Source organism: Cupressus sempervirens, chromosome 9, assembly GCF_028749045.1.
Source record: "Cupressus sempervirens isolate cs-2001-9-10 chromosome 9, ASM2874904v1, whole genome shotgun sequence".
NCBI lineage: Eukaryota > Viridiplantae > Streptophyta > Pinopsida > Cupressales > Cupressaceae > Cupressus > Cupressus sempervirens.
Window position 1 is genome coordinate 553846732 of NC_143126.1, and position 26754 is coordinate 553873485.

The 26754-nt window shown below is 35.4% G+C and overlaps 1 protein-coding gene across 6 annotated transcripts in view; it reads left to right on the plus strand.

Annotated features, from left to right (window-relative positions):
- LOC149539847 (uncharacterized) overlaps positions 1-26754 on the plus strand; it is a 190568-nt gene that overhangs the window by 158132 nt on the left and 5682 nt on the right. The window lies entirely within an intron of this gene.

Sequence of the window (26754 nt, forward strand, 5' to 3'; positions counted from 1 at the left end):
GCCGAGATATTTGTTATCCATAACTTCTTCAAGAATACTGCTTTCAAAATAAAACATATGCTGATTCTGATTTTTGCTAGTGGAGAATACCATTTATTAGCTTTGCTTATGTTAACCTACATTCCCACCATACTACTAAAGCTTGAAGTGTATGTATATGATAATATGTTATTTCAACCGTAAGCAGATTTGACAATCAAAATGAGAACATCCACATAAAGGAGCAACCTTAATAAAAATTCTCTCAATTGAATACCATCACCATTTTGCATGTTCAACCACTATTCAATTTTCAATCTATAGACCAAATAGAGTAGGTGACAAGGGACAGCCTAGCTTGATCCCGATATCTCTTCTAAAACATTCTAAAATGCTAACTGAGGTTCTAATTTTGACTTTGACCTCTTCATGCATACGATGAAGAGCAACTCTAAGGTTTATAGGAAATTCAAGTTCTTTGATTCTATAGCACAACTTGTCCCTAGGGACCATGTCAAAAGCTTTTTCAAAATCACGAAAGCAGCAAAAGATTTCATCCTCATTCTTCCATCCTTTTTCAATAATGTGTCTCAAAGTAATACAATGACTGATTGTTGAATGCTTAGGTCTGAAACCAGCTTGTCCTTTTTCTCGTTTATGCTTATCTTTTGCCCACTTACGGATCCTATCTTCAATCATGTTGCAAAAATTTTTTGCAAACAAAGGGTTGATCATTATTGCTCTGTAATTGGACGGGTTATTAACATCACCACTTTTTAAAATAGCAATTGGTAAACTAGTTGTCCAATCCTTAGGAAAACCTTGTTGACTGATATCATTGAAGATTTTTGTGATATGTGGTGGAAGCACTTTCATGCCCTGCTTGAGATACTCTTCTTGTTGCTCACCCAAATCTTTTGCCTTACCACCACTCAACTTCTTAATGCCCATCTCAACCTCTTCTACACTGAAAAGATTTGTATAATGGAAAAAAGATAATGGAGACTGCACATAACCACACTATGAAGAAGAGAAAGGTGGAGATCTTTCTCTAATAAAATGGTCTAGTTCTAAACTTGCAGATTTGACAACATTAACGAGGTCAATTACCAAGTATACCAAGCCGTGGGTGGAACAATAACTCCACAAATTGAAGGAAAATAATTTTTCCTTTACTTATGATTTAATGGGCAACATGAAAGCATTTTTTTCCCATAGTGCTGAAAGATCTAAGAGTAGAAATGTAAAGATAAATAAAGATACGACTTAAGGTTTACTAAAAATAGGGGGAAGAAGGTTGCAAATCAGAAATTTAATTTACATATGGATGAAATCAAACCAAACTCATTCTTCTAACAGCACTTCATCCATAAGGAGGTTAATATATTTATGGATCAAAATAGATTATCAACTGCTGAAAATGAACCGATGGTTGTTGCTGTCTAGTTCATGAAGACAATATGCAAAACTTATTCACGAGGAAATCTAGGAACAACCATCCACCTCAGCCATGGATATGCCAATAGAGTTTAAAAAGTTGAAAATGATATCTTATGAGGAGAGTTCTAGGAGGGGATGATGTCCACACTCAAAGGAGTTGGAAGATAATGACATTGAACAATCTATAGTTCTAGATTGGTTAAAAGACGGAATGAAAACAAAACTACTTGTGGAAATTGAGCAAGAGGCTGATACAAAGGAATTCCTAGCCAGAGTGAGCACGATAAAAGAAAAGAAGAGGGCTAAGAAATATTTCGTTATCTAGAAGATCTATCCAGGATCCCGTTAAGTTCAAGTAGCAGTACCAAAAGTCTACAAGTAAAAATGAAGATATTACCCTCAAAGAGTGGGAAATAACAACTAATGACCCAAGCCTAGTCGCGAAAGAGCAATTGGTTTAGGAATTAAATGATTCAATCAAAGAAATCAAGATTAAGAAAAGTAGAGTAAAAGAAAGATAAACGAAATATGAATAATTGAAGAAATATATGCAGCATTTAGTAAATAGTAATACTGTCAGCAAAAGAGATGCAACATTGACTTTACCTTTGGCTATTCCACAGGAATCAGTTGAAGATTTTGAAGAAGTGAAAGTGATAGCTAATGAAACAAAGAAATGTATTATAGACACAATTGATAGAGCTATCAGATTTGTGGAAGAATTGGCATTTGGCATATGAACAAGCTTCCTTATTCTTGTATAGGATCTAAGACAACAAAATTATGGGAGAATTTTTGAAGTTTCAAAATAAAAAGTGTCGTTCTTAAGAGCATTTAAAGGAATTCCTAAACAGTACTTGGTAGATGGAAAAGGACAGAGACTAGAAATGCATTTGATTTTAACATGTGGTAGAAGGCACTACTAGCTAAGGTTGAAGTCTTAGAAAAATTAAAAGGTGATTGTGCTAAGATAGAAGAAAGTCAAAGAAATTCAAGAAAAGGTCTTTATTGTAGCCATAGTTGTACTCAAACAAGAAGGCTTGGAAAGTGATCTAAGTTTGGAAAATTTGAAGGCTAAGGATCAAAATAACTTCTTCACTTTTGCAAGTCCAATCCTTGAGCAACACTCGAACAAGTTATCCACCTTCCTATCCATTGAAGACGACTTTTGAAAATAAGGATCAAATTGGATAGATTTGTTTGCTATATATGCTGATGAATTGGATGTGATAGAATACAAGATAAAAATCATGCCAAGTGTCACAATGGGATGAGCTCAATCTTGTTGTGACCAATTTCATCAAATTTGTTGTTAAAGAAAAGGATAAGGAGTGCTTTCTTCTAGAGGAAAGCTCCATTTGAGTTGTTAATTTTTCATTGGTTCTCTCTATATAATCATTTAAAACACTAATTAGGGTATAATTGTGTAAATCATAACCATCAATCTTAAATTGATTTTGAACTTTAATCTGTTTTTGAACTCCTATATAAGACTTGTTTATGCCATTTGTAAGAGAGTTTCAGAGGAATTGATGCAAAGATAGTTCTTAAGAAATAGTCAAAGTCCTTTGTTCAAATGTCGATGAATTTTGTTCACATTTGCAAGTTGGCATGGTTTCTTGTCTCTTATTAGACAAGATTTAATTCAAAGTTGTTACAATGAGTGAAGGATTGAAAATGCTTAAATTGGAATTAATATGTTTATACCTTTAATAATTGGATGATCTTTAGTTATTAGCAAAGTTAGTCTGAACACTTGAATGTAAATTTACATGGGGACATGTTTCATGTACCCAAGGGACTCATCCCCGTCCCCATAATATTTTAAGGACAATGGGATGAAAAGTGTAATAATCCCCAATTGATTATAGCTTAAATAACATTGATTTCCTTCACTAATCAGAAGTTTGGCATTTTGTCAGACACTTTAAAAGCAAGCTCTGCTGATACCCTTCAAGTATGTTGTTGAATGTGATGACACTTGGATTTGGTTTGTCTGTGTTTTAGTTTATGATTTCCCCATAAGGCATGTAAAACCATGATTAAAGACTGAAATCTATTGCAATAATTACCACTACCCATAAGACTCCAACACTTTTCTTGCAAATATTTTAGATGCAAAGACATTAGTAATCGTTTACCAATAATACTTAATGTGAAATTCAATATTCTTCTTGCAATTGAAATCAATAATACGAGATACTAAATTCAGAATCCTTTTGCTACTGAGACTTAAACAAATCAGAGAATTACAACATTCATTAAAACCTGGTAATAATCTCTCAGTTCAGCCTGTAGCAGAATTTTGCAAGCACTTAATTCTTCCTTCAGCAGACTTAAAGTCCAGTGATAGCCGCTCAGGAATGCACATGGATGTTAGACACCAATAATAAGCTGTTGGGTCCCAATCAACAGCAGAATCTTAGCCACCAATACAGGTACTCGAATGCATACAGAAGATGCCCAAGTTAGGGATATAAGCAGTCAGCTGGGTAGGGAAATTAAAACTCCAATGCACACAGCAGCAACCACATCCAGGACAGGAAATGTGGCAGCCTTTCCAGAATTTGGAAGGCAGAGATAAAACCAAATTGCAGACCAATTGTATTTGATGAAGATAAATAAATACACTAACTCCCAGCTCTAAAGCATCCACCAAAACCAATAGTCACAGTAAGGGAACCACCCACTGCAATTTCCAACATATGCAGATCAAACCCTCCAATGTGCAATTAATAATGTAATTAAACTCCAGCAATTGATTGACTTCGTAGGCACAGTGAAAACAGTAGGGAAAATTTCTTCAATTGGTTATACCACAACTACCAATATAAACACCAAAGTTTTCTTCCAAAGTAACAGAAAGTACAGACATGGAAGATAATTCAGTTAGAATAATTCTCAGAACTAATTCACAGATTTGAATCTACAATACTTCAGTTGCAGATCCAATGGAACGTCTCAGAATTCAGACCCTTATAAATCAGCAAGGGTACAGAAGATAAGAACTTAGAAAAGCCACAAATGCAACAAAAGTAAATAAATATTCAAGCATGCTTTTCTCAACAAATGGGATTGTATTTATAACTTCCAAATCCCCTTTTGTTGCCAAAATACAACTTCACTCAAGAAGCTTCACCACACAACATCAATTAGAAGCTTCCTTTAGATTCTCTCACTTGACTTGGCTTAACTAATTAATAAATGACACTTTCCAATGATAACTCTCAACCTAAGTGAAATTATAAAGTTAAATTATAACTTTATAATAAGCCATTTAATAATTGATATTAATTTGACTATTAAAAATATAATAACTTCCAAAATACTCATCGTTTAAATATGTCGTCTGAAATAGGAGTCATACCTATTATTTCTCCATGTGACTAGATGCACTTTCCAAAAATAGAAAGAGTCTATCTCAATCAACACCAATTTACCACAAATAGTAAATACACAAAACTAAGCCCAAACGAAGTCCGATCTGAGCCATACGAAGACCAACCTGTCGCTTACTGAAATGTGGAGAAGATGAGACCCTCCCAAGCCAAGCCACTGCCACAGAAGATCACAATAATAGGCCTATGAGGATCACAATAATAGGCTAATCTCCGAAACTCTGATGCTGACAAAATTGGGGACATTATAGTGCTCCCTCCCTGAGATTGCTTGTCCTCAAGCAATCCAGCAATACAATGAACTCCAAACTCCACCTGGATCTCAAATGAAGAACTACATGGCATCCTAGTCAATACTGAACCAACTGTATGCCAATATCATCAGGACCATCAACATGTCTTGCAACATAGCACCCAAAACTTGTGTTGATGATGTGAAAGTCAGGGCATCACCGGAAGATAACTCTATAGGAGATCTCATCATACTCTTCTTCCCCATAGTCAACCATATAATTATATTGGACTGGAATCGTGATCATCACCAACAATCCCAGAAAAAGATGTAGCTACAGGAGAACCATATTCACTCATGCCAACTGTACCTGTAACTACATCCTCATCAAAATCTGTGGTTACAAGAACATCACCAACTGTGGCTATAGAAAACTGAACCGTGTCTATAGATGGTGAAAATTGAGTCCATCTCCACTCAGGTGAGTGATCAACATCAACCTCAAACAACGGATTGTCATAAGACAATACTGCATCCATCTCGAACATAGGATTGTCCATGAAGTGAACATCAACACTACATTGATCGATAGTATAACATGACTCTATCACTACATCACTCGCCTCATCATCAATAACAAGTGTACTATCATCAGAGCACACATCTACAACCGCATGCATACTGCTAAACTCCTCGCTAGATGGCTCAACCAACACAAAAGTGGTTGCTAATATGACATTATCCTCACATGCTCCTACTTCCACTATCGCTGCATCACCATTAAATACATGATCTTGGGAACTCATGCCAACAACTGCATCCTCTGACTCAACCTGACATGAATTCTCATCGCATTCCACCACAGCTGTGCTCAACTCATGCGGTGACTCATAAGAAATGTCCTGCACATTTATAGCCAAAACTATATCATCATTTTTTGCTCTTCGAAAAAGTGATATCATGCTTTGCTCAAATCTTGGATTCGAAATCAGTTGGGTCATCCTTTTGTGATTTTGATTCAGCTCATTCACTAGCACGTCCAACTGTTTCATAATACCCTGTATCTTGGATTCTCCATCACTAGGGGGAGAAGTACGCCTTCTGTGGGTATAATGAATACCAAACCTCCTGTCACCATCCGTAATGCTATACCAATCACAAAACTAATTTGACAATCTCAAAAGTAAGCACCGACCAAAATAATAATTGAGCCCAATTCTTGCAAGCTGGCAGGAAACCGCTTTGATACCACTGTAATAACCCCCAATTGGTTATAGCTTAAATAACATTGATTTCCTTCACTAGTCAGAATTTTGGCATTTTGTCAGACACTTCAAAAGCAAGCTCTGCTGATACCCTTCAAGTATGTTGTTGAATGTGATGACACTTGGATTTGGTTGGTTTGTGTTTTAGTTTATGATTTCCTCATAATGCATGTAAAACCATGAACAAAGACTGAAATCTATTGCAATAATTACCACTACCCATAAGAATCCGACATTTTCTTGCAAATATTTTAGATGCAAAGACATTAGTAATCGTTCACCAATAATACTAAATTCAATATTCTTCTTGCAATTCAAATTAATAATACGAGATACTAAATTCAGAATCTTTTTGCTGCTGAGACTTAAACAAGTTAGAGAATTACAACATTCATTAAAACCTGGTAATAATCTCTCAGTTCGGCCTGTAGTAGAATTTTGCAAGCACTTAATTCTTCCTTCAGCAGACTTGAAGTCCAGTGATAGCTGCTCAGGAATGCTCATGGATGTTGGACACCAATAACAAGCTGTTGCATCCCAATCAACAGCAGAATCTTAGCCACCAATACAGGCACTCGAATGGATACAGAAGATGCCCAAGTTAGGCATATAAACAGTCAGCTGGGTAGGGAAATTAAAACCCCAATGCGCACAGAAACAACCACGTCCAGGGCAGGAAATGTGGCAGCGTTTCCAGAATTTGAAGGGCGGAGATAAAACCAAATTGCAGATACAGTTGTGTTTGATGAAGAAAAATAAATACACTAACTCCCAGCTCTAAAGCATCCACCAAAACCAGTCATCACAGTAAGGGAAACACCCACTGCAATTTCCCACATATGCAGATCAAACCCTCCAACGTGCAAGTAATAATGTAATTAAACTCCAGCAATTGATTGACTTCCCAAGCACAGTGAAAATAGTAGGGAAAATTTCTTCAATTGCTTATACCACAACTACCAATATAAACACCAAAATCTTCCTCTAAAGGAACAAAAAGTACAGACATGGAAGATAATTCAGTTAGAATAATTCTTAGAACTAATTCACAGATTTGAATCTACAATACTTCAGCTGTAGATCCAATGGAACATCTCAGAATTCAGACCCTTATAAATCAGCGAAAGTACAAAAGATTAGAACTCAGAAAATCCACAAAGGCAACAAAAGCAAATAAATATTCAAGCATTCTTTTCTCAACAAATGGGCTTGTATTTATAACCTCCAAATCCCTTTTTGTTGCCAAAATACAACTTCACTCAAGAAGCTTCACCACACAACATTAATTAGAAGCTTCCTTTAGATTCTCTCACTTGACTTGGCTTAACTAATTAATAAATGGCACTTTCCAATGATAACTCAACTCTCAAATATGTTAGGAATGTAACCTGGATAATTCTACAGGTCTGATAGTATAGACCGTACCTTCCTAGTATGGTTAATATATCCTATGAATGGCAAGTAATCCATATTTATGCATTTCCTATAAGAGCTGGCAATTCCAAATAGATGTTCTTGTTTTGTATTTAACTAAACTAACACTAAGTTTTGTTAATTCTAAACAGAATTATTTGAGTCGCCGATTTAGGAATAATAATGTTTTAATGTCAAACTAAGGGTCATGTCCCTTGAGGGACATACCCTCTAGAAGGATATATCTACGGGTTGTGAATGTAGTTTGGAAGACACACAATTCACAGCAGTCCGATCTTCCAAGCATTCTCCTTCCCATGAATACATAGTAGAGATATTTACTATAACACAAGTTCAAGCATAGATGACTGGACCTGCAGTAAAATTTAGTAATATCTGCCTCAAGAAATCTGAATATACATATTATTTATAAGATCATTATCAGCAACTCAAAACTGATCTTTAAATCTGATTCAAGACTCAAGAATTTGCAGAACTTTACATGGTATCAGAGCCAAGTTATGAGATCTAGGGCTCTGCAAAATTTCAGTAATCAGACCTCATATATATATTTAGTAGTTTTCTCCCTTTTTTCAATGGCATATACAATCAGATCCGAGGACTGATTCGATGGGAAGGAACACTTTGAAGCTTGGAAATTCAGAATCTTGGTGATTCTTGAGGAGAACAATGTTAAACAATTTGTTGATGGAGCATCCAAACAACCCCCAGTTGAACCTTACAAATCCATATGAACCAATGGAAATAGAAGTGTCATTCAAATCATCTTAGATGGAGTTAAAAATGATATCGTATCTATGCTTACAAAACACCAAACTGCCTACGATATGATGAATGCATTACGAAATGCGTATGAAATAAACAATGCAACTATGGTTCTTGCACTGAAAAGACAACTGAATCACATCCAAATAAAGAAAGAAGAATCGATAAACTCTTATTACCTAAGAGTTGTCGGCATTAGAGATGAATTATCAAGCACAGGAACCATCATTAATGACACCGAACTAACGCCCATGGCCATAGATGGATTGCCAGAATCATGGGAAACATTTGCACAAGGAATAAGTGCTAGAGATCAGCTTCCGGACTTTAACAAACTCAAGAATGATTGTCTTCAAGAGTCAAGAAAACTAGAGGAGGAAAACCAAAAGTAGAAGATGAAGAACTTCATAATCTTAATGCAAACTCTTATAGAGGCAAGAAAAAGCACTTCAAAAAGAAAAGGGCAAATCAGAAGAATGGAAAGCCCAAGAAAGATCTGTCTAAAATAAAGTGTTTCAAATGTAAAAAGTTTGGACACTAGAGATTTAATTGTCCGGAAAATTCGAAATAGGCAAATTGTACAAATGTCATTAGAAAAGAAGAGACTTATGACCCTGAGAACCGTGTTTTGTATTCCTCTCTATCAAATGAAATCTCAAATAAGGCATGGGTAATTGATAGTGGATCTTCCAGACATATAACGGGATACAAAGAAACTCTAGATTCCTTATCAGAGAAAGTTAACGGTGAAGTTACTATTGGTGACAACTCTACACACTCAGTTGAAGGAATTGGTAGCTGCACTTTGAAACTAAAAACAGGAAATACTCTTCTTCTTAAAGATGTACTCTATGTACCAAGGATTAAAAGGAACCTAATCTCAATTATAGCATTAGAAGATGATGGACACAATGTTGCGTTCGTGGATGGCAAAGTATTAACTTGGGCTAAGAACTCTTCCATCAAGAAAGCTAAATTAATTGGTCAAAGAAAGGGATATTTGTATGAATTGAATATAGAACCCAGTAAATCCATTTAAGCCCTAGTTCATGAAGCTGAAGATTCAAACGAAATATGGCACAGAAAATTAGGGCATCTAAACTTTAAAACGCTATCAACTATGGAAAAGATGGTTACTGGATTACCAAAATTAAATAAAGATCACCCTAGTATTTGCAAAGGGTGTGCTCTGGGTAAAAGTACTACGAGTCCTTTTCATGATAGTACTAGAAAAAAAAATAATGTACTAGAATTAATTAATTCAGATTTATATGGACCTACGTCCGTTCCCTCTTTTGGAGGATTCTGGTATTATATCTTGTTCATAGATGACTTCTCTAAGAAAACGTGGATTTATTTTTTTAAATGCAAAGAATCAAAAGAAATCCTACAAAGATTTAAAGAATTCAAAGCTTTAACCGAAAAAATTTCAGGACATAAAATTAAAACCCTTAGAACAGATAATGGAGGAGAATATACCTCAGACTTGTTTAAAAGGTTTTGTAAAGAATCAGGGATCAAGAGGGAGTACACTGTTTCTTATAACCCAGAACAAAACGGGGTAGCTGAAAGAAAGAATAGGACAATTATAGACACTACTAGGGCTATGATTTTTTACCAAAATCTAGAATACTATCTTTGGGCAAAAGCCTCTTGTACTGCTGTATATATTCAAAACAAAAGCCCTCACTCCTATCTTAAAAATAAAACCCCTGAAGAAGTATTTACTAAAGTAAAACCCAATATAAGTCATCTCAGAATTTTTGGATGTCCTGTATACATTCATGTTCCAAAAGAAAAGAGAACCAAATTAGAACCATTTGGGAGGAAAGGTATCTTTGTAGGGTATAGTGAAACTTCTAAAGCATATAGAATTTTCATACTTGGACAGAAAAACATTGAACTTAGCAGAGATGTAATTTTGAGGAAGATTTTGCATTCAAAAGAGCCATAAGTTCCAATGAACCTTCTCCTTTGTCAAGTTCTGAAAGAATTAGTGAATCTGAATCCGAGAGGGAGAACCTAGAAGAGGTCAAAAATGAAAATATGAACCATGAGGAAGATTCAAAGAAAAGACCACTTTGGGCCATAAAAACAGTTGAAGCAGCTCAAAACTTTGCTGCACCTTCAGGATCAGTTAGAAAAAGTAAAAGACCTAAAAGATTCTCTGGTTATACAACAAATGTGATTGGTTTATCCAAAATAGAGCCAACCAATTCTTTTGATGCTATTAAACATCCAGCCTGGAAAGAAGCTATGATAGAAGAATATCAATCAATTATGAAAAATGATGTTTGGAAAATAATTCCAAGACCAAAAGGAAAATCTGTTGTTTCTTCCAAATGGATATTCAAAATAAAGCATGCTGCTGATGGGAGTATTGAGAAATATAAAGTCAGATTTGTAGCCAGAGGTTTTTCTCAGAACGAAGGGATTGATTATGAAGAAACATTTGCTCCTGTTGCTAGATATACTTCCATACGAGTTGTCTTAGCAATTGCCGCATCTAAGGGATGGAAGGTACATCAGATGGATGTAAAGACAACATTTCTAAATGGAAAGATTTCAAAAGAAGTCTATCTGGGGCAACCAGAAGGATTTGAAACCCATGATCCTAATGCCTTTGTTTGCAGACTCAAGAAAGTTCTCTATGGACTTAAACAGGCTCCCAGGGCCTGGTATGAAAGGATTGATAAATATCTCATCGGCTTAGGATTCTCTAAGAATGAAGCCGATCCAAACTTATATTATAAAAGAGATAAAGATGGTATGGTAGTACTAATATTGTATGTTGATGATTTATTAATCATAAGTGATGATCATCTTATAGATTAGTGCAAAAAAGATCTAACTAGAGAATTCGAGATGAAAAACTAGGGGCTTCTCCATTACTTCCTAGGATTGGAAGTACGACAAAATTCTTATAGTATCATATGGAATCAAGGAAAGCACACTTCAGATATCTTGAAGAAATTTGGAATGTGGAATTGCAAGTCTATGCCTTCTCCAATGGAGACCAATTTGCATAAACTTAAAGAAGCAGTTGCAGAATCACCTCCAATAGATTCTACTCTCTACAAATAGATGATTGGGTCCCTTATGTACCTATTAAATACAAGACCTGATATTTGTGTTGTTCATGCCTTAAGTCAGTTTATGTGTGAACCTAAGGAGATTCACCTAGTTGCTATTAAACACATTATGAGATACTTATAAGGCACTCTTAATTATGGACTCAAATATGAGAAAGTTGCTTTAGATTTGCATGGGTTTACCAATTCAAATTGGGGTGGAAGTTTTAAAGACAGGAAAAGCACTTCAGGATGTTATTTCAGTTTAGGATCAGCTTTGATTTCATGGATATGCAGAAAGTAGTCTTCAGTAGCTTAGAGCTCCACAGAAGTAGAATACATTGCAGCAGCGATGGCCTCTCGAGAAGCAGTATGGCTGAGGAAGTTACTTGTGGGATTATTTGGGCAAGCCATGAATCCTATGATTATTCATTGTGATAATCAGAGTTCCATCAAGCTCTCGGTGAATCCAATTTTCCATGACAGATCCAAGCATTTTGAAATTCCTTACCATTATATGAGAGATATGGTAGATAGGAATTCTATAAAATTGGATTACATTTGTACTGCAAATTAGACAACAGACATACTCACCAAACCTCTGTCTAGAGTAAAGATAGAACATTTCAAGAGGAGACTTGGTATGGTTGAGTTGTAATCCATTTGTACTTTTTTGATTATTAATAAAATAAATTTTTTTTTTTAAAGCTATTGACTGTTATGGGCTCCACCATGTGTAATCATTATTTAAGAGGCGACGATCTCTAAAATAATGAATACTTGTGTAAAAGGCATTATGAGAGATGACGATCTCTTAGTTAATGTACTAAATAGTAGATTTTACTGTAAGATCTAGATGAGTTTTAGATCGTCTTGTGACATTGACATTGCTATGTTCATGGGTCACAAATTGGATAAAGAGAGAATCTTAGAATTCTCCGAGTTTATCTTGTATTCTGGTAGATCTTAAACTCAGGATCTCGTTGTGATATAGAAATACCAGTTTCTATGAGTCACATGTGTCTTATCCAGTGTAACAAGATTCGGACTCGGCTCGGACTCGGCAAGGGTAACTTGACTCGTGCCCCGGCTCGGCAATGACTCGGCAGTGACTCAGCAAAGTGAAAAAACCTCGAAATTTTGAGATTTTTTAGGATTTAAAGAACATTCCATGCACCCATTATTAAATAAAGCGTAAAGACACAATAACATTATTAAATAGAAGATAATTGATCATAATGCACATGCCACATACTTAAAGTTAAAAACTTAAAACTTAAAAGTCAAACATCGATTACATATGTACAATACTACAAAGTTACAAACTTACAAAGGTAAATTGCTAAAAGTAAATACTATATTACTAGTAATTAAAGTCAAACTAAGATAAATCCATGCAAACCATCAAAATGTATATGTATTATCATTTATGCATTATGAAATCCAACACATCAAGATTCAATAGTCATCATCAAATTCAAATGTTCCAAATGCTGATCATATATTAAGTTACTGTTAAACTGTTAAACAAAAAGTTAAAACAAGACTATAAGTCTACAGCTATGGTTCCTAGTCGGAGTCATCATCATCCTCATCCTCAGGCTCATCCTCATCGTCATCCTCATCATCATCTTCATCCTCATCCTCATCCTCATCCCCAACCTCAGCCTCAACCTTAGGCTCAGGCTCAGTATAATCTACAAAATGCCTCTTAGTAAGGCGTCTAAGGTAGGTCCTGGATGTCTCAGTAGCCATAGCATCAGCTCGTGAGGTGCCTCTAGGATTAACTGTACTCTCTGCCTCTGGCTCTGTCAATGTCTGTGAGGTGCCACTAGGAACAACTGGAGCTCTCTGGTCCTCTACTACCATAGCCATAGCCTTAGCCTGGCCCTCTCTATCTGCCTGGTCAAGCCATTGTAGGTCCTCATCATCAAAGACAGGATCAGTAGCCTCAGTGATCCAATCAGACTCTGGATCAACCTCCTCTAGAGTAATCGAAGAGGTGTCACTATCTAAAATCTCCTTGATCCTAATGCGCAGGTTGTAGTGCACAAAGACTAGACTATTCATTTTCTGCACAGACAACCTGTTACGACTCTTCGAGTAGATGTGCTCGAACATGCTCCAGTTGCGCTCAAATCCAGAAGCGCTACTTGGTTGGCTCAAAATGCAGATGGTGATTTGCTGAAGGTTTTTGGTTGAAGGCCCAAACATTTGCCACAATCTATCTGAATTTTGAAAAAAGGAAAACAAAAAAATATTAGTCTTATTTCAAAATTTGAACTTTAAGTTTAAAGCTAGAAATTTAGAAACTAGATTGTATAAGGCTTAAGCTGCAATCTTTACCTGGTTGCAATTTTGTACGACCTTTGCAAATTTGACTTGAAAAAATGGGCCCTGATGCATTATTATAGGCATCCATCTCAAGCAATATATCTGTGGGATTAGGGGACATCTTCGATACCACTGTGTATAGGTCACTAAGAACCTCCTCATCTGCCTTAAAATCATCAAGGAAACGGTATGCCAGATTGAGGTAATAGGCTGCTGCGTGGATGGGCTTATGAAGCTGATTTTGCCATCTCCTATCAATTATGTCTCAAATAGGGTCATAGTTTTCCTCAACTCTTACATATTTGGCCTTAATAGTCTCCTTGACCCTATCCATGCCTTAATAAATGTAGCTCATAGAGGGCTTCTCGCCATCAGCAACTCGTAGGAGGGTTACAAGGGGCTCGGTGATCTACAAAACAATTAAACAAAAAAAAAATTTAGTGAATGATGAAACTTTGCAAAGTTGCACAATGAAAATAAAACAAAAATATGTATGAGACAAATTAATTTATAAAATTTTAAGACTTAAGCTTTTAAAATTTAAATTTTAAATTTTAAATTACCTCCACAATCTTCGAACATGGCTCCCAAAAATCATCATCATCATAAATGCATTTTGTTGCATCTATCCCTGCAAGGCTGCTCGCAAAGGAGGAGGAACTCCATTCTGGACCAACAAACATGCACCTCAACTCTAACCTTGAACTCAACAAGGATTTTAGTGTGATAAAGTTAGAGGCAAATCTTGTGATACTAGGACGAGCCAACTCCTTTCCCTTCGTGTATTTCCTCATAGTGTTGAGGACCAAGGCATGATTGTAGATGAACTTACAAAGATTTTTGGCCTTGGTAACACATGATTTCACCCATACAAGCTTGCCAATATCCTCTAACATGAGGTCGATGCAATGGGCTGCACATGGAGTCCAAAAGATTTTTGGGTGTCTCTCCATCAATATTTTTTCTGCAGCGATTTTAAATTAGTTAGTAAACAAATTTTTTAGAAGTAGAACTTAGAAAGTTAGAAGTTAAAATTTTACCTGCAGCAACATAATTAGTTGCATTATCTGTCACCACTTGGACAACATTGTCTTCCCCCACCTCCCTTATGACCTCCTCAATAGTCTCACATGAGAATTTTGCATTTTTCACACATGAGGAAGCATCTATGGACCTCAAAAACATGGTAGATCCTGAAAGTGAAAATTAAACAAAATAATTATCATTCAAGAATCAATACTCAATAAAACAAAATTTTTCGTTATTCAATAATAGTATACATTAAATTTTAGACTTCAAGAAGTAGAGCATAATGAATTACCTCCGCTAGAAACAAGAAAATTTAGGAGAGTTCTGGACCTCCTATCTGTCCATCCATCTGTCATGATGGTACACCCCTTTTGGCTCCAAATCTTTTTGTGGTCCTCCAACTCAAGTTTCATCTCCTTAACCATATCTAGCAAGAGGGGGCCACTCAACTCATCTTCAGTGGGGGCTTTGAACCCCGCACTACAGATAGAAATTGCATCAATCATCCCTTGCCAATAAGGAGTCCTATTACATTTATAAAAACATTTTAATTAGCATATTTCAAATTTTCAAACATCAAGTTAAAAGTATAAAATTGAATATAAATTTTAAAACTTAAAACGTAAAACAATCAAATATAAATAAAGTTGAAAACTTGAAGTACCTGGCTGCTATAAATGGAATGTCGCAGCAAAACCAAAACTTGCAAATTGCTCTTACTCCAGCTTCATGTATCTCCCTATTCCAGCCCATGCTCTCAAGTGAGGGTTGTGCACCAGGAGTGGTACGCGGTACAAAAAAGTTGTCCAACTTACTAGATTTTCTGACTCTAGGACGAAGAAGAGCAGCACTACTAGAAGGGGCAGCAGCAGTAGCATCACTAGAAGTGCAAGGAATAGATGTAGAAGCAGCACGAGCAACAGAAGAACTAGGACGATAGGGGGGATGGGAAGAACCTTCTCCAACACAGCCTACTGACTCAGAAACATTTGCAGATGAGCGTGGAAGGGAACTAGAACCAATCAAAGCTAACTCTTCTAATTGTTTTTTTTTTTTAAATTCTTTTTCTTGTTCATATTTTTCCAAGGCTACATAACAAAAACGTTGAGCCTCAACAGTTGCAGCTCCACAAGGCTCAATATCATGACCACGTAAGCCAGCAATATGGTATTTTAATCTATTTATCCCCCCAGTATTAATGGTTTTGCAAAATAGGCATTTTGTTTGAGTTCTCTTTCTACCCGGAAATTCTACGGTGAACTTCCAACACTCATCTTTTCTGTTGCCTTTAGAGAGCTTGGGTTTTTTACCTCCTGAAGCCATTATGATTTAATTAAGGAAAAGGGTAAAGGTTGCTGCAATAAGACATTTTAGACCAAATATTACCATTTCAGCATTGCATTTTATGAAGATCTAAAGTTATAAAAAAACTAATAAACAAACAAAAAAAATTCATGCAAAAAACCCATAAGCATAGACAAAAAAATCATCAAAATCTAAACAATCAAGTCTTACCTCTTTCAAATGCTTTAGAAAGTGTTGAGAAGAGCTCCTATAAACTTCTTGATCATCTAAATGCAAGCTCCAATGTCACAAATGCAAGCTTTTCTCCTCCTCCTTTCAGCTGGTTGCAAAACAAGAAAACTCTATTTCTCTTCTACCTCTCTCTCTCTCTTTCTTCTTTTCACTATAGACTGTTATGGGAGCCCTTTTAGGGTTATATGAGTGAGATATGTAAAAAAAAACATTAAAAAAAGTTGAAAAAATTATATATTTAATGGTCGAAATTTTGGCTGCCGCGGCCGAGTCAAGCTTAGTCGGGTCAGGCGAGTCACGCGAGTCACTCCCCGTGACTCGCTGCTCGCGGGTCACGAGTCATTGTGACTCGACGAGGTCAGCGCGGCTCGCTGACTCGCGCAACTCACGTGACTCACTGCGAGTCACGTTACCTTGGTCTTATCACTAGTAGCAGTGATTTGTCATATCATAGGTTTAGTAATATGACATTGTATCATGTGTTCTATGATACCACACACTAAGAAGAGATAGACCAATATAGAGTATTTATTCTTGCTTGAACATCTGTATTGATGTTGCTAGATATGATATCTCTCTGTAGGATTATCAGGTTAAGAGGGAGTGTTAAGAATGTAACCTGGATAATTCTACAGGTCTGATAGTATAGACCATACCTTCATAGTATGGTTAATATATCCTATGAATGGCAAGTAATCCATATTTATGCATTTCCTATAAGAGCCGGCGATTCCAAATAGATGTTCTTGTTTTGTATTTAACTAAACTAACACTAAGTTTTGTTAATTCTAAACAGAATTATTTAAGTTGCTGATTTAAGAATAATAATGTTTTAATGTCAAACTAAGGGTCATGTCCCTTGAGGGACATACCCCTAAAAGGATATATCTACGGGTTGTGAATGTAGTTTGGAAGACACACAATTCACAGCATTCTGATCTTCCAAGCATTCTCCTTCCCACGAATACATAGCAGAGATATTTACTATCACACAAGTTCGAGCATAGAGGATTGGACCTGCAGTAAACTTTAGTAATATTTGCCTCAAGAAATCTGAATATACATATTATTTATAAGATCATTATCAGCAACTCAAAATTGATCTTTAAATCTGATTCAAGACTCAAGAATTTGCAGAACTTTACAAAATAAAGTTGAATTATAACTTTCTAATAAGCCATTTAAAAATTATTAATAATTTGGCCACTAAAAATATAATAATTCCCAAAATACTCATCATTTAAATATGTCGTTTGAAATAGGAGTCATAGCTATTATTTCTCCATGTGACCAAATGCACTTTTCAAAAATAGAAAGGGTCCATCTCGATCAGCACCAACTTACCACAAATAGTAAGTACACAAAACTAAGCCCAAACGAAGTCCGATCTGAGCCAAACGAAGACCAACCAGCGTACTAAAATGTGGAGAAGATAAGACCCTCCCAAGCCAAGCCACTGCCACAAAAGACCCTCTATCCACAATAATTAGCCTACGAGGATCACAATAATAGGCTAATCCCTGAAACTTTGATGCCGAAAAAATTGGGGACACAAAAAGGAGTTGACCCCCAACCATCCATGATTTTAAAAAACCACAAGAAATGGCAAGAAACATCCCTTGATGTCTAGGGATGGCTAGTTGTCGCCAAAATGCCTAGAGGATGCTCGAAAAATCCCCTATTTCTCCTCGAAACGAAAAAGTGTCCCTTATACATTCAAATGATTTTTGGCATTGAAAAATAGAAGAACACCTTTTTCTAAACTCTTTTTGTCAAGGCAGCAATGTGGAGGGCCCACAAGGTTCAAATTTGTGTCTATGGAGGATAAAATTTAAATCAAGTTTGGCATGGGAAAAAAATTGGGCAAAAAGTTTGTGATTAAATATGTTTAAAGTTTTAATTAAAATAAAAATAAATATATCAACTTATGATATTAAATAACAAATATTAAAATATATTAAAACTATAAATCTGATATTTTAAGTAAAATTTTTGAATATTTATCATAATAAACATATTAAGTTTTGCATATTAAATAAAAATGTGTTAAAAATTTATATATTAAATAAATTTTTAACAAGGAAAAGGCGGGTTTTCATAAAGGGTTGTGGCTTCAGTTTGGTGATCTTGAGGGTTGTACATTCAATAAACTAGAGGCTAGGTTTAATAGGGCCCACCATTGCACAAATAAAACCCATTGACTAGTAGAAATTTCATGGGAGGGACACAGATTTGAAACAACTCACCATTCAATTTCTCTCACAAGTTGCTAGTTCATTTGTTGTAGAGAGGAATTAGTCCACCTATGGCTTCATCCACAACATTAAGAGAAATAGACTTACTTCAAAACGAGTTGAAAAGCTTGTTGCAATTCATAGTGTTGTGAGACTTGAAGACTAATAGACAACAAAGTATTGATAGACACCAGGGACATGATAGAATTGTTATCCTGAAGATGTTAGGCAAATTGATGAGGAGGTGCAACCAGGATTGGTTGGGCTACCATTGGATGATCTACTTCTACTTGGGGGAGATATCGACTTAGACGATTTTGAGTCTTTGGATATTGATAGCTAGAATGAGGCTTTGTTTCATGGGTTGTGCCTAAATTGTTATCTTGAAGATGTGTTGGGTGGATATTTTGCAACCGACAATTTTGGGTAAAATCCAGTTGCAAAATAGGATTGACTAGCCATAGCGTGTGAGACAAAGTCTCTCCTACCTTAAAGGGAAGTTTCCTCCTTCTCATTGTTCCTTGGATCAACTCAAGGTGAGCAAGAAGCTGAGAGATTTTGTAAAGGGTGTTACTAATATTCTTTCCTCTTAGCTTTTAGGAAAGAATCCACTTACTCATGGAGCAAGTAATGGGAAAGATGAAACCTCAAACTGCACTTCTATCTAAAGTTGTAAACGGTGATACCGATAAACCAACACTAACTCAAAGGTTAGCTGAAAGCGTACCAGTTAGGCTCTAAGTCTTGTTTTAACCTATTCTGTAAGAATAACCTCTACCATTGGGGCACAAAGACTTCTAGAAGTAGGGAATTCTAACTATTTTTTGTGAGTTTGATATGGTAATACAAGCTATAGTCAAAGCCTCTAGTCTATGTATTGCCACAACTGCTTCCAGTCAAAGCTTCAGCTCCAATTGCTTCTTAAATCACAATGCTCTATTATTGAATACACAATAATAACATGAATCAAAGATAGTAATCATAAATTACAGTCAAAGCTTCTAATTTTCTCTATCACAATTGCTTTCAGTCAAAGCTTCGAATCTAATTGCTTCTTTTATTCACTTTTCTCCCAAATTTGTACTACACAATCAAAGTTATACATGCACAAATGTGGCAAAGCTTTCTTGATACAACAAAAGATGATTTTTACAATGAGGGGACACTCCTTTATATAGGCAAAGGAGTTGAGAAAAAGATGGAGGAAAAAGTGGGAGCAACTCAACCAACTTTGACCCGATCTAACTAATGAGAGAAATTATTGGGATACATGCAACTTGCATTGCATGTAATTACATCCTTTCATGCAATGCATCCAGTTCAATTACAAACATGAAAGAAGAAGAAGAAAGACGAAGGAGAATTGAAACAATCCTAGAGATTGCCCTGAAAGGCTTTGTACTTGGCGATGCTATCCCAAATGATCACAGGATTGAGAGCTCCTGTTTTTCTTGTCACTGCATTCACCTTGATAATCAAGGTGTTACGTCTTTCGATAGGCTCTGACTCTCTTTGATGAATTGTCTGTTGTCATTTGAAAACTTGATGTGATCAAATTCTTCTTGTTCAAGTTGTCATGAATTCTCCTTTGTAGATTGACACATTCTGGAGTCTCCTAGACTTTGAAAACCTTCTCGATGGTGTCCAGATGTAAACTCAGAATAATTATCCGACAAGCATCTGCAACTTTTTTTTTTGAAACATGGTGCTTGGCGCATTCCCACACGAACTCAGGTTCTTAGACAACCATCGGAAAAATGGAGACTAGAATAAATCTCGCTTCTTTGATTTAAAATACGCTTTCTTTACTGGATGTCGTCATTCTTTATAGAAATTCTGGCATATCTTGATTTGTTGCAACATGAAAGCTTTAATGAGGTTGAGTCCATGAAAGCTTTGAGATTTGAGTTACAACGATGAATCCATGAAGAGTGGGTATTCGAAGTATGGATTAGATACTTATGAAATACATGTGATGGTTGTAAATGAACCAGAAAGCATATGTATTTGGATGGAAAGGGCCAAAGTCAGACTTGGAAGGATGGATATGCTTTGAAACATGAAATTGGAATGCATGGGAATGCGTGTGAATGAAAATTCTTGACTTTTTAAAAAGTGACTTGGGCTTTCAAGATGTCATTGCATGGAAAGTGGATTACATGTATATACAACATGTAATGAGAAACGGAAAGTGAGATGACATGCGAATGCGGATGGAGGATGAGCTTACATGTAAGTGCATGTGAAGGATGAGATGAAATGCTTTATGACATGAAATGATGGAATTATATGTATTTTGCTCATGAAGTGTAAGTGGATATGGAAGGAACGAATGCAATGTGCCTTGAGGCCAAGTGAGCTTTTATAGACATCTTTAGGAAAGGTTTAATCCAAGTACGTGGGAATACATGCACATGACATTTTTTGACCTTTTAAAAGTGACTTTTAGTCAAAAATGCATTTTCAAAATGCAATTACATGTAAAAGACTTTTCATGTAATCATGACATGCGATTGGGTGCGGAAAGTGAGATGAGTGAAAATGGAAATGGAGAATGAGATTACATGTATGTGCAGATGATGGATGGAAATACATGTAATCCCATCTGAAGAATGAGATGTGAAGTGTTGTGACATGGAAAGATGGAAATGGAATGAAATGATGTTCTTGCATGAAATGGAATGTGGAGTGAAGTGAAGAAAAACCAAAAAACCAAAAAGCAAGCAAACAATGAAAAACAAACACGTGCCTTAGGTCTCGAACTCAAACATGTCAATAAGCAAGTTGCTTTCAAGTGCAAATTCGAATTTGAAATTTGGGAAAATTCCAAAAGTGTGAAAATGAGAGTTTTCATCATTTTTAAAGAAAAAATGCACTTTTCGTGGCTTACATTTGGACAAATGTGCAACTTCAAGATAAAATATGCATGGAAATAGCAATATAAGCATGAATTGATGAGCAAGTTTGAAACAGTCCACTTACTTGAAGATCAAAGAGCCAAAATAGCAAGAATCATGGACTTTGAAGACCAAGTCTCCTCTAAATCCGGATTCTCAAACAATAATTTGACTTTATCCGTACTTGCAAGTAATGGACATTCATTGGTCGAATTTGATATGAGAATGCCAAAAGCGTAGTCTCCAAAGACAATAGGATGCATTAAAACTCAAAAATGACCCCTCTTGATCAAAGGGATGGGCTGAAAATGCTATTTTTTTAACAAAAAGATGACTTTTTTATGCAAGAATATGGGCCGTTTTTGCAAAAATGTGGTTAAAAAATGCATGTTTTTTAGTCATTTTTGACTTGTGAATGCGAAAATGACTTCCCCAAATGCTAATACATGGATCTAAATTCAAAAAAGTGACTTCAAAACACATAAAAGTGGATACAAACCCCAATTTTCTGGGTGTTTTTAGCGAAAACGTGATTCATACAAGGCATGAAATGAAGCTTTTTTGACATCTAATGGTAATAATGTGTTCTTCAATAGTATATATATGGATTGAAATGCCAAAGCAACTTCTATTTGAGTCAAAATGTGACGTTTAAAAGCCCAAATCTAGGTGTTTTTGTCCAAAACGTGGCTCCAAATAAGGCTGAAACAAAACAATTTTAGCATGAAAGAGGTTACCAAATGCATGGGAATGCATGAGGATGCAAAAAACGCCTCTTGAGGGAAAGATTTCAAGTCATTTCATGGAGAAATCACCAAAAACGGGTTCTTGGAGGCCAATGTCATGAAATTCTTCAAAAACGGGTTTTGGAAGGGCAAATGCTTGAAGTTGAATGCAAAACGGACCTTTTTTGTGTGATCACATGTTTTGAATATGCACAATAGACCCAAACGCACCTTTTAGAGGCCATTACATGTTTTAAAAATGCACCTTTTTGGTGCATAAGCATGTTTTAAAAATGTGTTTTTTGCCCAAAAACGGGTTTGAGAAGTGCAAATACATGTCTTTGGTGCAAAAACTCACCCTTTTGGTGTAAAGACATGTTTAAGTTACATGCATATGCAACTCAAAGGAAAAACTCACCTTTTTGGTGCATATGCATATAACACATGTAGCTCATATTTTTTATGTCATTGCACATTTTAAGTGAGTTTACATGCAATGGCATCAAAAAGGTCCACTTCTAAGTGATTTTACACTTCAAGTTGAGTTTTACATGCAATGGCATGAAAAAGGTCCACTTTTAAATGATTTTTACATGTAATGACATGAAAAAGGTCCACTTCCAAATGATTTTTACATGTAGTGACATGAAAATTGTCCACTTTCAAGTGATTTTTACACATTTAAATGATTTTAATAAGCACATGTCAATTTAATTTTGATAAAATATTACTTATGTGGGACATAAATTATATTTACATTATCATATTAACAATATAACGTGCAAATGTCATTTAATAAGTAATATTTACTAGAGCATTTGATCTTAAAGTCAAAAATTATAGTCACTTAAGTGAAAAATCAAAGAGCAACTCAAATTAAAAATATAACATAAAGTGCACTATAGTTACTTTAAGTGAAAATTTAAAGGAATAAGTAAGTTAAAAATATAATATAAAGTGAATTTAAGTTATATTTTTCAAAAAGTGAATGTCAAATTAAAAATACCACATGATATTTTTAATTCGTGCAATTGCATTAAAAAGGTCCACTTTTTGGGCACTAAAATGGTCATATCTTTTGATTGACAACTCCGATTAAGCCCTAAGTTAGATCAAATCGAAGGGAAAACTGAAAGCAATGATTTGAGCAAAACCAAAAGATTAAAACCCAAGAAACACAGACTCAAAAGCAAAGAAAAGGACGATGAAGGCCCAAAAAATAAAGCATAGGCTAAACAAACAGAAAAACGAAAAAGACTTAACGAAAGCCTTCAGTAAAAGAGTCCATTATATCAAGTGGTACTAATTGGTTGATCAATACTAACCGATTAAGTAATGAACTAAACTCAGAGAAATGTGAAACTAATTTGAAAATGTTTGGTACTGTTACCTACATTTTGTGGTGACAAAATGCAGGAGAACAAGATGTTAGGCAAATTGATGAGGAGGTACAACCAGGATTGGTTGGGCTACCATTGGATGATCTACTTCTGCTTGGGGGAGATAGTGACTCATGATTTTTAGTCTTTGGATAGTAATAGCTAGAATGAAGCTTTGTTTCATGGGTTGTGCTTGTAGCCTATTATGTTTGGATGTTTGAGACTTCTAGATCATGTTTGTGAAATTTTGATTTGGATATTTATATTGACGGAGCAGGGTTTTGATGTTTGAGATTATTGTTATAATGTTGTTATACCGATTCATACTGCTGCTATTATCATTTATGTTGTTATACTCTGTTGTAGCTCGTGAATCTGTGATTTATGTGCATATTGTCTTCTTGTTATCGGTTCTTATCACATCTCTCTCTTTCCCTATATATATATATAATTTGTATATTGTTGTCCCCTATTTTTGGTCCTTTAGGAAACATCCTGAAAATGCATCCCCCACTGTCTGTCCGTCTCGATTCCCAAACTGTCAAGAAACATAGCTTAACAATCCATTGCAGTATTCATTGCTCAAAATGTTGTTGAATATGCATGATTTGAAAAACTGTTGAATGCCTTAGAAGACAGCACTGTTCTTGTGGAGTTGTTGATTTTGGCAAAGCAAGCAAAGGTTTTTAAATTCCACTTTTGCAATCTTGTCTCTAGAGTTCATAGGATTAGTTTAGGGTTAGAATTGCCTTCCCAAATACTCCTCTTTTTCATTTTATTTAATATTTTCAAAAATTATCATAAGAATTAACCCAAAAATCAAAAAATAAAGAGAAAAATGGGAATTTGTTATCCATATGTTGAAGGATAAAATCTTAAGTAACTACATAAGCCCCCTTGGAAGTTTCAGCAAAACATCTGCCGTGTGAGTCTATCCAATATAGCAAAATCACACGCATTTGGGACCTTGGAGACTACTTTGTGATTACATAGTTTAGCATGTTGGAGACTTTGTTCAAGACAGGATCTGGTATTTTATTCTGAGTTGTTTGTGTCATAGAACATACACCAACAGTAGTCATGTGAGATAAATTGATGTAATATAATGGAAGTGTTTTGCATGGACACTTGTGTGCTCTTTTGTTGTGTATTGATTGTTATTGGTGAAATTCACATAGGTAAGGGAACTCAATCCTAGATATTGGCAGTAGGATAGGATAATAGCCATGAAGATCAGTGATTGTTGGGATATCTAGTCAAGAGCCAAGAACATTACGCTAATGTTCAAGAGGCGTTGAGGCTGTGATAGCCTCTTTTCAAAGGTGACCATCGTCATTTCAAATGGCTGCTAAATTTCTAGAAGTGCAAACGATAGCATGAAACAAACTTTGGGTTCCAATTCTTCCAATTTGACGATCATTTGGTTGACCAAATTGTTTTCTTTCACACTATTAACTCATCCAAAAACCAAGTAATTTGAGAACAAGCAAATGGAATGTTGCCATAAAAATTGCCAAACCCTAAGGGCAAAAATATTGTACAAAAGTTTGGTGTGAATTATTTTTGAATGACCCTAACCTTGGCCAGATCTACATGCATTTAATGCACAAAGTACTGCATTGCTTCTTGGGAAATAGAAATTTATCTAAATTTTCTTTTATGCTATTACATGCATCAATGATCAAGAAAGTGAGAAATTAAGTGTAAAATTACCATAGGAGTTGCTAAACATAAGCTCAATGTTTTGTAAGAAAGGCTGGTGTGGACTATTCATGAATGACATTTATCTCGGCTCTATACACATTTACTTAATACATATCAAGCATTGCATTCATTCATGGAGAATGCGCATTTATGCATACAAGTGTGTTATAATGGAGAGTGGAGCACTTGGTAGATATGATTCAGCTATACTTAACCATGTTCTATTACAGCTTAATATGCTGTCATAGCAGGCAGCAACAAATGATGTAAAGTGTAATGGGATGTTGTTCATCATCCACTTGAATGTCTGTATGTCATTGATCGAACCAAATAGCATAACCAACAATTAAATCAAATATGCTTTTTCTTTTAATGCAGTTTCCGAAGATTTGAAAGGTTGAGTAGGAACTTGATGACAAGAGACGAAATGCTTTTAGTCCATATTAGCTGTCACGAATGCTTCTAGAGGTAAACAGTTGAGTTTTTGATGTACCTGGTTACATCCAGAAGCATTAGCATTTGTGATCAACTTGACAGTTCTTTATTTAGAGGTGTATGGTTGTAAAGAACTCAACATTATGGAGGTGGTTCAGGAGGTATTCTTTTCTTATTTCAAAATAGATAGTTTGCTAAAGGCTCCATCATCAATGCACAACCTGTGTGTCATCCGCCTTTGGCACACACAATAAGATTGTTGCAAGGTGAAGAGCTGGGCCTGAATGTCCTTTATTCACAGCTTTCTAAATATGCTGTTTCATCTCTTCAATTCTTTAGAATGAATGAGTGTAGAGTGAAGCATTGTTGTCGTGTAGGCTCCCTATTGTTTTCATGAAAATGACATTGTTTTTTTTAATTTCTTGTTTACCGAGCTTTTTTTGTTGCTATATTTTCTTCTCTTCTGTTCAAAAATGCTATGGCCTCCAATTTTCACACCACTCTGCTGTTTTTCCCTACAAAATTTTGTTTGTTTTTAAAAATTGTTTTTGGTGAGTTTTTAGGCTTGAAGTATAATTTCAGTCAGTTCTTGCTTATCCTTAGATTAGATTACTATTGAATTTTTTTTAAAAATATAACCATATTCTTTACAGTGCCAAAACTAATAATTTCTATACCCTGAACTCTCTCTCCATTCAATGAGTTAAATATTTACAGAGAACATGGTGAAGAGTAGGTTCAATAAGAGATTCCAGAGGACAAAAAAATTGGAACTCTTATGCAACAAACAGTATAAATACTTAAGTTTTCCATGGAACTACTCATTTTTTTAAAACAATTGTCTTTTCTTTCTCTTAAATCATTCGTCATTAATCACATGTAACTTATATATATATT